This window comes from Oncorhynchus masou, chromosome 9 (genome assembly GCF_036934945.1).
Source record: "Oncorhynchus masou masou isolate Uvic2021 chromosome 9, UVic_Omas_1.1, whole genome shotgun sequence".
Taxonomy (NCBI): Eukaryota; Metazoa; Chordata; class Actinopteri; order Salmoniformes; family Salmonidae; genus Oncorhynchus; species Oncorhynchus masou.
In genome coordinates, this window is record NC_088220.1 from 80,363,740 (window position 1) to 80,377,345 (window position 13,606).

Below are 13,606 nucleotides of genomic sequence, written 5' to 3' on the forward strand. Positions count from 1 at the left end.
TGTATTAATTAGTTGCTGTTATTTCTCTCAGTGGGAAGTTGGAGGTAGTGTATCTTCTTGTTGTTCAGTACAGTAGAGAGATGTGATCAGTAGAGAGAGATGTGATCAGTAGAGAGAGATGTGATCAGTAGAGTTAGAGAGATGTGATCAGTAGAGTTAGAGAGATGTGATCAGTAGAGAGAGAGTGATGTGATCTGTAGAGAGAGAGTGATGTGATCAGTAGAGTGGAGAGATGTGATCCGTAGAGAGAGAGAGACGTGATCAGTAGAGTTAGGGAGAGATGTGATCAGTAGAGTTAGAGATGTGATCAGTAGAGAGAGGGATGTGATCAGTAGAGTTAGAGAGAGATGTGATCAGTAGAGTTAGAGAGATTTGATCAGTAGAGTAAGAGAGATGTGATCAGTAGACAGAGAGAGACGTGATCAGTAGAGTTAGAGAGAGATGTGATCAGTAGAGTTAGAGAGATGTGATCAGTAGAGAGAGGGATGTGATCAGTAGAGAGAGAGAGAGATGTGATCAGTAGAGTAGAGAGATTTGATCAGTAGAGTAAGAGAGATGTGATCAGTAGATGGGGAGAGATGTGATCAGTAGAGTTAGAGAGATGTGATCAGTGGAGAGAGGGATGTGATCAGTAGTTAGAGAGATGTGATCAGCAGAGAGAGATGTGATCAGTAGAGTTAGAGAGAGATGTAATAAGTAGAGTAGAGAGATGTGATCAGTAGTATAGAGAGATGTGATCAGTAGAGAGAGAGATGTGATCAGGAGAGAGAGAGGTGTGATCAGTAGAGAGAGAGATGTGATCAGCAGGGAGAGAGATGTGATCAGTAGAGAGAGAGAGAGAGATGTGATCAGTAGAGTAGAGAGATTTGATCAGTAGAGTAAGAGAGATGTGATCAGTAGACAGAGAGGGACGTGATCAGTAGAGTTAGAGAGAGATGTGATCAGTAGAGAGAGGGATGTGATCAGTAGAGAGAGGGATGTGATCAGTGAGATGTGATCAGTAGAGTAGAGAGATTTGATCAGTAAGAGTTAGAGAGATGTGATCAGTAGAGAGAGGGATGTGATCAGTAGAGTTAGAGAGAGATGTAATCAGTAGAGTAGAGAGATGTGATCAGTAGTATAGAGAGATGTGATCAGTAGAGAGAGATGTGATCAGTAGAGAGAGAGATGTGATCAGGAGAGAGAGAGGTGTGATCAGTAGAGAGAGATGTGATCAGTTGAGAGAGCTGTGATCAGTAGAGAGAGAGAGATGTGATCAGTAGAGATAGAGATGTGATCAGAAGAGTAAAGAGATGTGATCAGTAGAGAGAGAGATGCGATCAGCAGAGAGAGAGAGATGTGTTCAGTAGAGTTATAGAGAGATGTGATCAGTAGAGTTAGAGAGATGTGATCAGTAGAGAGAGGGATGTGATCAGTAGAGAGAGAGAGAGATGTGATCAGCAGAGTTAGAAAGATTTGATCAGTAGAGTAAGAGAGATGTGATCAGTAGAGAGAGAGAGAGATGTGTTCAGTAGAGTTAGAGAGAGATGTGATTAGTGGAGTTAGAGAGATGTGATCAGTGGAGTTAGAGAGATGTGATCAGTGGAGTTAGAGAGATGTGATCAGTGGAGTTAGAGAGATGTGATCAGTGGAGTTAGAGAGATGTGATCAGTAGAGAGATGTGATCAGTAGAGAGATATGTGATCAGTAGAGAAAGAGATGTGATCAGCAGAGAGAGTGAGATGTGTTCAGTAGAGTTAGAGAGATATGTGATCAGCAGAGTTCGAGAGATGTGATCAGCAGAGTTCGAGAGATGTGATCAGCAGAGTTCGAGAGATGTGATCAGCAGAGTTCGAGAGATGTGATCAGCAGAGTTAGAGAGATGTGATCAGTAGAGTAGAGAGATGTGATCAGCAGAGAGAGAGAGAGAGATGTGATCAGCAGAGTTCGAGAGATGTGATCAGCGGAGTTAGAGAGATGTGATCAGTAGAGAGAGAGATGTGATCAGGAGAGAGAGAGGTGTGATCAGTAGAGAGAGATGTGATCAGTTGAGAGAGCTGTGATCAGTAGAGAGAGAGATGTGATCAGTAGAGATAGAGATGTGATCAGAAGAGTAAAGAGATGTGATCAGTAGAGAGAGAGATGCGATCAGCAGAGAGAGAGAGATGTGTTCAGTAGAGTTATAGAGAGATGTGATCAGTAGAGTTAGAGAGATGTGATCAGTAGAGAGAGGGATGTGATCAGTAGAGAGAGAGAGAGATGTGATCCGCAGAGTTAGAAAGATTTGATCAGTAGAGTAAGAGAGATGTGATCAGTAGAGAGAGAGACGTGATCAGCAGAGAGAGAGATGTGATCAGCAGAGAGAGAGAGAGATGTGTTCAGTAGAGTTAGAGAGAGATGTGATTAGTGGAGTTAGAGAGATGTGATCAGTGGAGTTAGGGAGATGTGATCAGTGGAGTTAGAGAGATGTGATCAGTGGAGTTAGAGAGATGTGATCAGTGGAGTTAGAGAGATGTGATCAGTAGAGAGATATGTGATCAGTAGAGAAAGATATGTGATCAGCAGAGAGAGTGAGATGTGATCAGTAGAGAGAAGTGATTAGTAGAGAGAGAGAGAGACACAATACAACCACACTCATTTACATCCGGGTGGACCTTAGCAGGCATGGAAGGGCTGATTGATTTCTGATTAAGAGACGCTGTCTCTACTTTGATGGACTGATATAATGAAATAATAATGCGTTGATGAGGTAATGTGTGTTTATTATTCGTCATGTATTGATGAGGTAATGTGTGTTTATTATTCGTCATGTATTGATGAGGTAATGTGTGTTTATTATTCGTCATGTATTGATGAGGTAATGTGTGTTTATTATTCATCATGCATTGATGAGGTAATGTGTGTTTATTATTTATCATGTATTGATGAGGTAATGTGTGTTTATTATTCGTCATGTATTGATGAGGTAATGTGTGTTTATTATTCATCATGTATTGATGAGGTAATGTGTGTTTATTATTCATCATGTATTGATGAGGTAATGTGTGTTTATTATTCATCATGCATTGATGAGGTAATGTGTGTTTATTATTCATCGTGTATTGATGAGGTAATGTGTGTTTATAATTCATGGTGTACTGGCTGTTTTGTCTCAGTTGCAGCAGCAGACCCAGTCCCAGTGCTGCTGTCTCCTACTGGTGTCTGAAGACACCCACCAGCTCTTCTGTCAGGTACGTCCTTCGTAAAAGATGGGATTCCTCCCTGCTAAAATAAAGATTCAATGAATAAATAAATACAATAATGTCTGTTTTAATGCCACGGCAGTCTGATAACAGGCTATTCCTCCGTTAGAACGGTCCCTAAGGAATCTAACGTCTGACCTCTATCCTCCTCAGGTGGTTGGAGACAAAGTTCTAGAGGAGGAGATCAGCATCCCTGTGAGTGATGACCCCTAACTCCTGACTAATGACCCATGTTACTGTCCCTAAACATTTCATTAAAACTAGACTTTGACATGGGGAAATGATGAGGCAAGAGGCTAAAAGTGATCATGTATACCTCTTCTTCTAGCTGATGTTTGGGCGCTTTGGGCAAGTAGTGGAGAAGAAGAAATCCATCACACTTCAGGATGTCACTGAGGTGAGTGACCTTGATCCTAGACCGTGAAAAGCATCTTGCCATGTAGATCAATGTGGAGGCAGTCCAGCCAGACTCCCTCTTTCTCTCTCTCACACTCACTCACTCACTGACTGACTGAGTTTCTCAGTTGCAAAGCAGCAAGGACTTTTCACAAACTGCATTCAGCAAACTACGAAATTGTGAGAGCTAGCTATGTACTGTCCCACAAAATTGCTAAACATAGCAAGCCATTTGCTGAGGGCGAATTCATTAAAGAACGTTTCATTGACTCTGCAGTAATACTTTTCCCCGACCAGAAAGAGCTGTTTGAAAATGTTTACCTGTCAAGATGAACACTGACACGGCGTGTTGAGGACATCGATAGGTAACGGATTTCACCTGTTTCTCCTTGGCCCTGAATGAGAGCCGTGATGCACGTGACACGGCACAGTTGTTGATATTCTTACGAGGTCATAACCCCAGACCTTGAAATTACAGAGGAGCTTCAGCGCAGTCAATGAAGAGCACAACCACAGGGAAAGATTTATTGGAGGGGGTTAATAAGTGTGTGGCAAAGCTGGGACTGAGTTTTGAGAAGTTATCCAGTGTGATCACTGATGGCCCCCAAACAAGACAGGAAAAAACATTGGCCTTTTGAAATGCAAACAAGATCAAGTAGCTGAGCTGAACCCAGATCTGAAAAATATTTTCCTGCATTGCATTATTCATCAGGAGGTGCTCTGTAAATGTGTTCTGAAAATGAGCCATGTTGTGGATACATCCACTAAAGTGGTACATTTCATAAGAGCTAAATGTTTAAACCACAGACAGTTTGTCCCACTGTTGGAAGAGACAGTCGGGTCATGTAGATCTCCCCTACCACACAGACAGTTTGTCTCACTGTTGGAAGAGACAGTCGGGTCATGCAGATCTCCCCTACCACACAGACAGTTTGTCCCACTGTTGGAAGAGACAGTCGGGTCATGCAGATCTCCCCTACCACACAGACAGCTTGTCTCACTGTTGGAAGAGACAGTCGGGTCATGCAGATCTCCCCTACCACACAGACAGTTTGTCTCACTGTTGGAAGAGACAGTCGGGTCATGCAGATCTCCCCTACCACACAGACAGTTTGTCTCACTGTTGGAAGAGACAGTCGGGTCATGCAGATCTCCCATCCCACTCAAACGAGTTTGGGGAAAGTGCTTAAAAGGATGTGAGACCTGATGTCGGAGATGGCTGAGTTTTTGCAAATGAAAGGAAAATATGTGGATTTCCCTCAACTGCAAGATAAAGAATGGTTGGCTGATTTTTCCTTCACTGTGGACATCATGGCCTCATGAATGAACTGAATTCCAAACTACAAGAGAAGGGCCTTTTTGCCCATCAGATGTCCAGCCTTGTCAAAGCCTTCAAGGGAAAAGTACTCCTCCTGACCCGCCAAGTAGGAACCAACAATCTGACCCACCTTCTGACACTACTAGTCGGTTCCCTATCAGAGGACCAGCGGGAGAAGTACACATCTCTTCTCCGTGCTTTGAACGGTGAGTTTTCTCGTCATTTTGAGGATTTCAAAGTGTTGGAAAATGACATGCTGTTGGTTTCCTCTCCTTTCACCTTCAATGTGGATAACGCTTCTACTGACCTGCGACTTGAGCTTATCGATCTTCAGTCTGGTGCAGTGATTGGAGAACTATTCAAAACAATGTCACTGACGAGGTCCTATGCATCTCTCGATGAACAAAACATTCCGAAGATTAGGAGTCATGCCCAGAAGATGTTTGTACAGTTTGGGTCAAACTGTGTACTGTATTAGAACAGACATTTTCAGTGATGAAATATAACAAGTCAAGTCACAGATCATCTCTTACTGACTCTCACCTCTCAGCAATCCTGCGCATAGCGACATCAGAAACTATACGTGACTTTACTGCTCTAGTCAATGCCCATCAGAGACTTCACTCCTCACACTGATTGAGTAGTTTAAATGTAATGTTGAGCTCTCTCTCTTTCTTGTGTTTTTGTACAACCCGTTAACAAGAGTTCTGTCCGTGGTGCTGAATGCACAGTGTACATTTTCCTCCCTGTAGTTCATTGCATGTTTCATAATGAAAATACCTACCAAAAGGAGAACATGGATGGGGTTTATTTCTGTTCATGTTAAAAAAGTAAAATAAGTAGCACATCTGGACGTGATTTACAGTAGATATATCTGTCAACACAGTCATACACATGATGTATAATCCTGTAACATGATTCCGGCCCGCGATGGCAAAAATATATTCTAATGTGGCCCTCCATGGAAATAATTGCCCAGGCCTGCTTTAGATGGTGGTGTAGATGAGGCTGGGTCTAGTCATGTCATGGATGGTGGTGTAGATGAGGCTGGGTCTAGTCATGTCATGGATGGTGGTGTAGATGAGGCTGGGTCTAGTCAGGTTATGGATGGTGGTGTAGATGAGGCTGGGTCTAGTCAGGTCATGGATGGTGGTGTAGATGAGGCTAGGATGAGGAGAGTATAGTGGGAGACTTGGGGGGGAGGAGGGTGTCATGCAGAAGAGGATAAAGGGGGAGAAGAAAGGAGGTGGGAGGGGAGAGGCTGGTGTGGTCCAAGGCACCAAGGCAACCTTTGCCTTGTGCTGGGGGGGGGGCGACTAGAGAGAAAGGGCAGGTGGTCAGGATAGGAGTTGGAGACGAGGGGGAAGAAGGTGAGTCTGAGGACGATGACGAGGTGTTGTTTTCAGACTCCTCCTCAATGGGTCCAGAGCTGACAGCCAGTCAGGCAGAGGGGTCAAAGTACACGGTGAGGGAACAGTCAAGGTTCCTGAATGAAACAATAGGGGAAAAGGTTAATTATGAAGCCTTTTTTTGCGATACGGGAAAGTTTATAAGATCAGTACAACACGCTAGGAAAAATGAGGGGCATGGCGTCCTCTCACCCAGGAAATGGTTTAGGTTGAGGAAGTGATTCACAACAGTGTGTAAGGGTCAACCTTCAGACACTGTTTAGATGAATATTTATTTTCTGGCACTGGGACTTTTTGAGCTTTGCTTTTGGTCTATTCTTTGCTATTGGTGTAATTCTATCAAAATAAATATTAACTTCTTGTTGATCCAGCCGCTGTGTCAGATTTTAAAAAGGCTTTACGAGAGAGATGTGATCAGTAAGAAGTCAGAAATAGTGATATAATAAATGCCTTACCTTTGATGATCTTCTTCTGTTGGCACTCCAAAAGGTTCTAGTTACATCACAAATGGTCCTTTTGTTCGATAATGTCCTTCTTTATATCCATAAAAACTCAGTTTAGCTGGTGCGCCTCATTCAATAATCCACCCAGTTTCCCTTCATCAAAATGCATACAAAATGAATCCCAAACGTTACTAATAAACTTTTCCAAACAAGTCCAACAACGTTTATAATCAAACCTTAGGTACCCCGATACGCAAATAAACGATCAAATTTAAGACGGAGAATCGTTATTGTCTTTACCGGAGAAAAACACCAAAGAATGCGCTATTTTCCACGCGCTTAGAAACACGACAGTCAAAATAGAAAAACTACAATTTCTGGCTCATTTTTCCAAAAACCAGCCTGAAACTCATTCTAAAGACTGTTGACATCTAGTGGAAGCCCTAGGAACTGCAATATGGGAGGATTTCGCCTTATAATAAAAGTGACAGCCATTAAAAACAGTGGTAGGCGGATTTTTTTTTTGGGGGGGATGGTTTGTCCTCAGGGTTTCGCCTGCCATATCAGTTCTGTTATACTCACAGACATAATTTTAACTACTCTAGGGTAGGGGGCAGCATTGGGAATTTTGGATGAAAAGCGTGCCCAAATTACACTGCCTGCTACTCTGCCATAAAAGCTAGAATATGCTTAATTAGTCGATTTGGATAGACAACACTCTGAAGTTTCTAAAACTGTTTGAAAGCTGTCTATGAGTATAACAGAACTGATATGGCAGGCAAAAACCTGAGAGAAAAATCCAACCAGGAAGTGAGAAATCTGAGGTTTGTTGTTGTCGACTCTTGCCCTATCGAATACTATGTCTATGGGGTCATGTTGCACTTCCTAAGGCTTCCACTAGATGTCAACAGTCGTTAGAAACTTGTTTGAGGCTTCTACTGTAAAGGAGGGACTCATAAGGGCTCTTTGAGTCAGTGGTCTGGCAGAGAGCCACAGGCTCGTGATGCTCGTTCACGTGAGAGGTAGCTCTCGTTCCATTGCTTTTCTACAGACAAAGGAGTTCTCCGGTTGGAACATTATTGAAGATGCATGTTAAAAACATCCTAAAGATTGATTCTATACTTCGTTTGACATGTTTCTACGGACTGTAACTGAACTTTTTGACATTTTGTCGGCTCCGAGTGAACGCTCTTCGTGACTTTGGATTTGTTTACAAAACACGCTAACAAAAGTAGCTATTTGGACAAAAATTATGAACATTATCAAACAAAAACATTTATTGTGGAACTGGGATTCCTGGGAGTGTATTCTGATGAAGATCATCAATGGTAAGTGAATATTTATAATGCTATTTCTGACTAATGTTGACTCCAACATGGCGGATATCAATTTGGCTTGATTTGCCGTACTCACATTATTGCATGGTGTGCTTTTTCCGTAAAGTTTCTTTTAAATCTGACACAGCGGTTGCATTAAGGAGAAGTATATTTTTAATTCTGTGAATAACACTTGTATCGTTTATCAATGTTTATTATGAGTATTTCTGTAAATTGATGTGGCTCTCTGCAAAATCACAGGATATTTTGAAACTACTGAACATAGCGCGCCAATGTAAACTCGCCAATGTAAATTTTTGGATATAAATATGAACTTTACTGAACAAAACATACATGTATTGTGTAACATGAAGCCCTGTGACTGTCAGCTGATGAAGATCATCAAAGGTTAGTGATGAATTTTATCTATATTTCTGCTTTTTGTGACTCCTCTCTTTGGCTGGAAAAATGGCTGTGTCTTTCTGTGACTTGGCTCTGACCTAGCATAATCGTTTGGTTTGCTTTCGTTGTAAAGCCCTTTTGAAATCGGACACGGTGGCTGGATTTACAACAAGTGTATCTTTAAAATGGTGTATGTTTGAGGAATTTTAATTATGGGATTTATGCTGTTTTGAATTTGGCGCCCTGCACTTTCACTGGCTGTTGACAAGTGGGACGCTACCCTCGAGAAGTTAACGGTTTTAGAAACTTTAGAGTGCTTTCTATCCAAATCTACCAATTATATGCATATCCTAGCTTCTGGGCCTGAGTAACAGGCAGTTTACTACCCAAGAGAGATTCATATAAATGGCACCAGAGATGTGGGAAAGAGGAGTGTGTTGGGTGAGTACATGAAACAAAAAAAACGACAAGTGTTGTTTCTGCAGGAGACGCATAGTGATGTGGTGAATGAAGTCGATTGGGGGCTCTGGTGGAAAGTGTGCTGAGTCATGGAGTAAATGTTAGTGCACTGGGTCTGGCCGTTAAAATGTGCTCCTCAAAAGGGGAGGCTAGGGGACTAGATTGCTTGTAGTAAAAGCAGAAATGAACAACAGGGGTTTTATGTATGCACCTAACACAGGGAGAGAGAGAGGGGGCTTTTGTTTTGCTGTCTTAGACAGGAACTCTCACAGGTAGAACCTGAGGAGACACTGGTGGTCAGCAGGGATTGGAACTGTACGATGGATTTTATGAAAGACAGAAATGGGGAGGAGCCTCATTCAGGCTCCGTGGGGGTGTTAAGGGACATCAATCAGTTTGACCAAGTGGATGTTTGCAGAACTAGACATTCCAACACAAGACAGTATACATGGGTGAAGGGCTTAGGGTTTAGGGTGACTGCAGCAATAGGCTGTTGGGTGCTACCATTCTCAGAGGGTTTTTAGGAGCGCCACATAACCATGGCTCGGCTGTCTATTTCACCAGGGCCTCGCCATGAATTCTATTTGAAGTTTAATGTAAAGATCTTAGAGGATGCCACTTTTGCTCAGGTGTCCAGACTTTTTGGGAAAGTTGGGGGCAGAAAAGAGAGGAGTATTATTTTTTGAGTCAATAGTGGGATGTGGGAAAAGTGAAAATGTGTTTTTTTCTGTCAACAGTACACATCTCTCTCATCCTCAGAGGCTAGGAGAGTATTGGGGGAACTCAAGCGTAGTATCAGTGAGGTGGAGGTAGAGGTAGAGCTGGTGTGGCAAGGAAATGTAGGCCTCCAGGCTAATTTAATGAAGTTACATAGGGACCTGGGCAGTTTTTCCAAGTTAAAGCAAAGGGAGCACTTGTAAGAGCTAGGTTCTCCATGCTCAAGGAGATGGAAGCTCCCAGGTCCTCCTTCATTGGTTTGGAAAGACAGAACGGTGAAGCCAAGGGTATGCATTGTCTACAGTTGTCTGATGGGCGGGTGACCTCTGTGGTGGGGGAGATGCAGACTGTGGAGTTTTATACTGAGTTGTATAGGGCAGAACTGTGTGATCCTATGTGTGCTCAGGTCTTGTTTGCAGAACTCCCTAAGCTCTCTCTGGCACAGAGGGATGAAATGGACATTCCTCTGTTGTCCCAGGAACTGGCAGAGGCCGGAACCCAGATGTCCCCCAGCCTTGCACCGGGGGTTGATGGACTCCCAGTGGAGTTTAATAAAAACAATTCTGGGGAATAATAATTGGACTGGACTTATTTTGCGTGTTGCGTGAATGCGTCAGGGTAGGAGAGTTGCCGATGAGCTGTCATCGGGCGGCTCTGACTCTCGATCCCAAAAATTGGTACTTGTGTGAACTTAAGAACTGGAGGCCTGTGGCATTGGTCAGTGCGGACTACAAGCTATTTGCCAAGATCCTCGCTAACATGCTGAAGTCCCATCTGGACTCTATTGTACACCAGACGTATTGTGTACCGGGATGCTCAATCGCGGACAACTTGTTCTTAATCAGGGACATGTTCGAGAGTTTCTAATGTGAACTTTAGACTGGTCTCTTTAGACCAAGAGAAGACTTTTGATAGAGTGGACCATGAGTATCTGTCTAATGCAATTCATGTCTCTGTTGGAATGTCTGTGTGAGAGGTTGGGGGTGGAGTTTACTGTTGGGATGTCTGTGTGAGAGGTTGGGGGTGGAGTTTACTGTTGGGATGTTTGTGTGAGAGGTTGGGGTGGAGTTTACTGTTGGGATGTTTGTGTGAGAGGTTGGGGTGGAGTTTACTGTTGGGATGTCTGCGTGAGAGGTTGGGGGTGGAGTTTAATCAAATCAAATCAAATCAAATGTATTTATATAGCCCTTCGTACATCAGCTGATATCTCAAAGTGCTGTACAGAAACCCAGCCTAAAACCCCCAAACAGCAAGCAATGCAGGTGTAGAGGTTGGGGGTGGAGTTTACTGTTGGGATGTTTGTAATGGTGTACAAGGACAAGGCCAAATGTGTGTTGTTGAATTTTCTGTTTGCTCAGGCAAAGTTGGCTATTTAGCTAACAAGGAGGAACAGGGTCAAAGGTGGAGGGATAACAGACCCTCTACTATTATCTAATGCAATGGTCTCTACACCTTTATAGTTGCTTGCAAAGGTATTCACCCCCTTGTTATTTTTCCCATTTTGTTTACCTTACAACTTGTTATTAAAATATTATCAATTTTTTTTTTTTTTTTTTTTTTGGGGGGGGGGTTGTATCATTTGATATACACAACATGCCTACCACTTTGAGATGCAAAATATTTTTTATAGTGAAACAAATAAGTAATCAGACAAAAACAGAAAACTTGAGGATAACTGACGTATGCCCCCCCCCCCCCCCCCCCCCCAAATCAATACTTTGTAGAGACACCTTTTGCAGCATTAACAGCTGCTAGTCTCTTGGGGTATGTCTCTATAAGCTTGGCACATCTAGCCACTGGGATTGTTTCCCATTCTTCGAGGCAGATCTGCTCCAGCTCCTTCAAGTTGGATGGGTTCCGCTTATGTACAGCAATCTTTAAGTCATACAACAGATTAAAAAATTGGATAATGGTCAGGGCTTTGACTAGGCCATCCCAAGACATTTAAATGTTTCCCCATAAAGCACTCAAGTGTTGCTTTAGAGGTATGCTTAAGGTCATTGTCCTGCTGGAAGTTGAACCTCTGTCCCAGTCTCAAATCTCTGGAAGACTGAAACAGGTTTCCCTCAAGAATTTCCCTGTACTTAGCGTCATTCCATCATTCCTTCAGTTCTGACCAGTTTCCCAGTCCCTGCCGATTAAAAACATCCCACAGCATGATGCTGCCACCACCATGCTTCAATGTGGGGATGGTGTCCCGGGGTGATGAGAGGTTTTGGGTTTGCACCAGACATAGAGTTTTCCTTGATGGCCAAATCTGGTCTCATCTGACCAGAGTATCTTCTTCCATATGTTTGGGGAGTCTCCCACATGCCTTTTGGCGAACACCAGACACCTTTACTTATTGTTCTTTCTGGCCACTCTTCAGTAAAAGCCCAGCTCTGTGGCGTGTATGTCTTAAAGTGGTCCTGTGGACAGATACTCCAATCTCTGCTGTTGAGCTTTGCAGCTCCTTCAGGGTTATCTTTGGTCTCTTTGTTGCCTCTGATTAATGCCCTCCTTGCCTGGTCTGTGAATTTTGGTAGGCGGCCCTCTCTTGGCAGGTTTGTTAGGGTGCCATATTCTTACATTTTTTAATAATGGATTTAATGGTGCTCCGTGGGATGTTTAAAATTTGGGATATTTTTTTATAACCAACCCTGATCTGTACTTCTCCTCAACTTTGTCCCCGAACTGTTTGGAGAGCTCCTTGATCTTCATGATGCCACTTGCTTGGTGGTGCCCCTTGTTTAGTGGTGTTGCAGACTCTGGGGCCTTTCAGAACAGGTGTATGTATACTGAGATCATGTGACACTTAGATTGCACACAGGTGGACTTTATTCAACTAATTATGTGACTTCTGAAGGTAATTGGTTGCACCAGATCTTATTCAGGGGCTTCATAGCAAAGGGTGTGAATACATATGCACACACCACTTTTCTGTTGTTGTTTTTTTTTTGGGGGGGGGGGGGTTATTTTAAACAAGTTATTTTTCTAATTTGGAATATTTTGTGTATGTCCATTACATGAAATCCAAATAAAAATCCATTCAAATTACAAGTGCAACAAGATAGGAAAAACGCCAAGGGGGATGAATACTTTCGCAAGCCACTCTAGGTTGGAATTTAAGTTCTATAGATTTATAACAAGTATGTAGATGTTTCAGGAGATATGGAATGCTGGTGGGGCTGTCTGTACAGCTGTGGAAGATGGGTTGGATATACAGCTGTGGAAGGTGGGTTGGATAGACAGCTGTGAAAGATGGGTTGGATAGACAGCTGTGGAAGATGGGTTGGATAGACAGCTGTGGAAGATGGGTTGGATATACAGCTGTGGAAGATGGGTTGGATAGACAGCTGTGGAAGATGGGTTGGATATACAGCTGTGGAAGGTGGGTTGGATAGACAGCTGTGGAAGATGGGTTGGATATACAGCTGTGGAAGATGGGTTGGATAGACAGCTGTGGAAGATGGGTTGGATAGACAGCTGTGGAAGATGGGTTGGATATACAGCTGTGGAAGATGGGTTGGATATACAGCTGTGGAAGTGGTGAGGTTTTGGTTATTGTGATGTGTGGTTTGCTTTGCATCATGGGTAAAGGGCAAGGTGAGTAGGCAGTACAGGGGATATTTGTTTTTTAAATTGGGGTTTTAATGAAATGAGGATGTATCATTAAAGAAAACCTAAAAAATCTCTCTCTCTCACCCTCTCCCTGTCTCTCCCTCTAGGAGGAGTGTAGACAGCTGTCCAGTATGCTGGACAGTGAGGTGTCCTCTCTGCTGTGTGTCCCTGTGGTTAGCAGAGCCACTGGCCAGGTGGTTGCACTAGCCTGTGCCTTCAACAAGCAGGGAGGACAACGGTGAGACACACACACACACACACACACACACACACACACACACACACACACACACACACACACACACACACACACACACACACACAC

General features: G+C 43.2%; 1 pseudogene; it reads left to right on the forward strand.

Annotated features, from left to right (window-relative positions):
* LOC135545101 (cGMP-dependent 3',5'-cyclic phosphodiesterase-like) overlaps positions 1-13,606 on the forward strand; it is a 153,077-nt pseudogene that overhangs the window by 116,438 nt on the left and 23,033 nt on the right.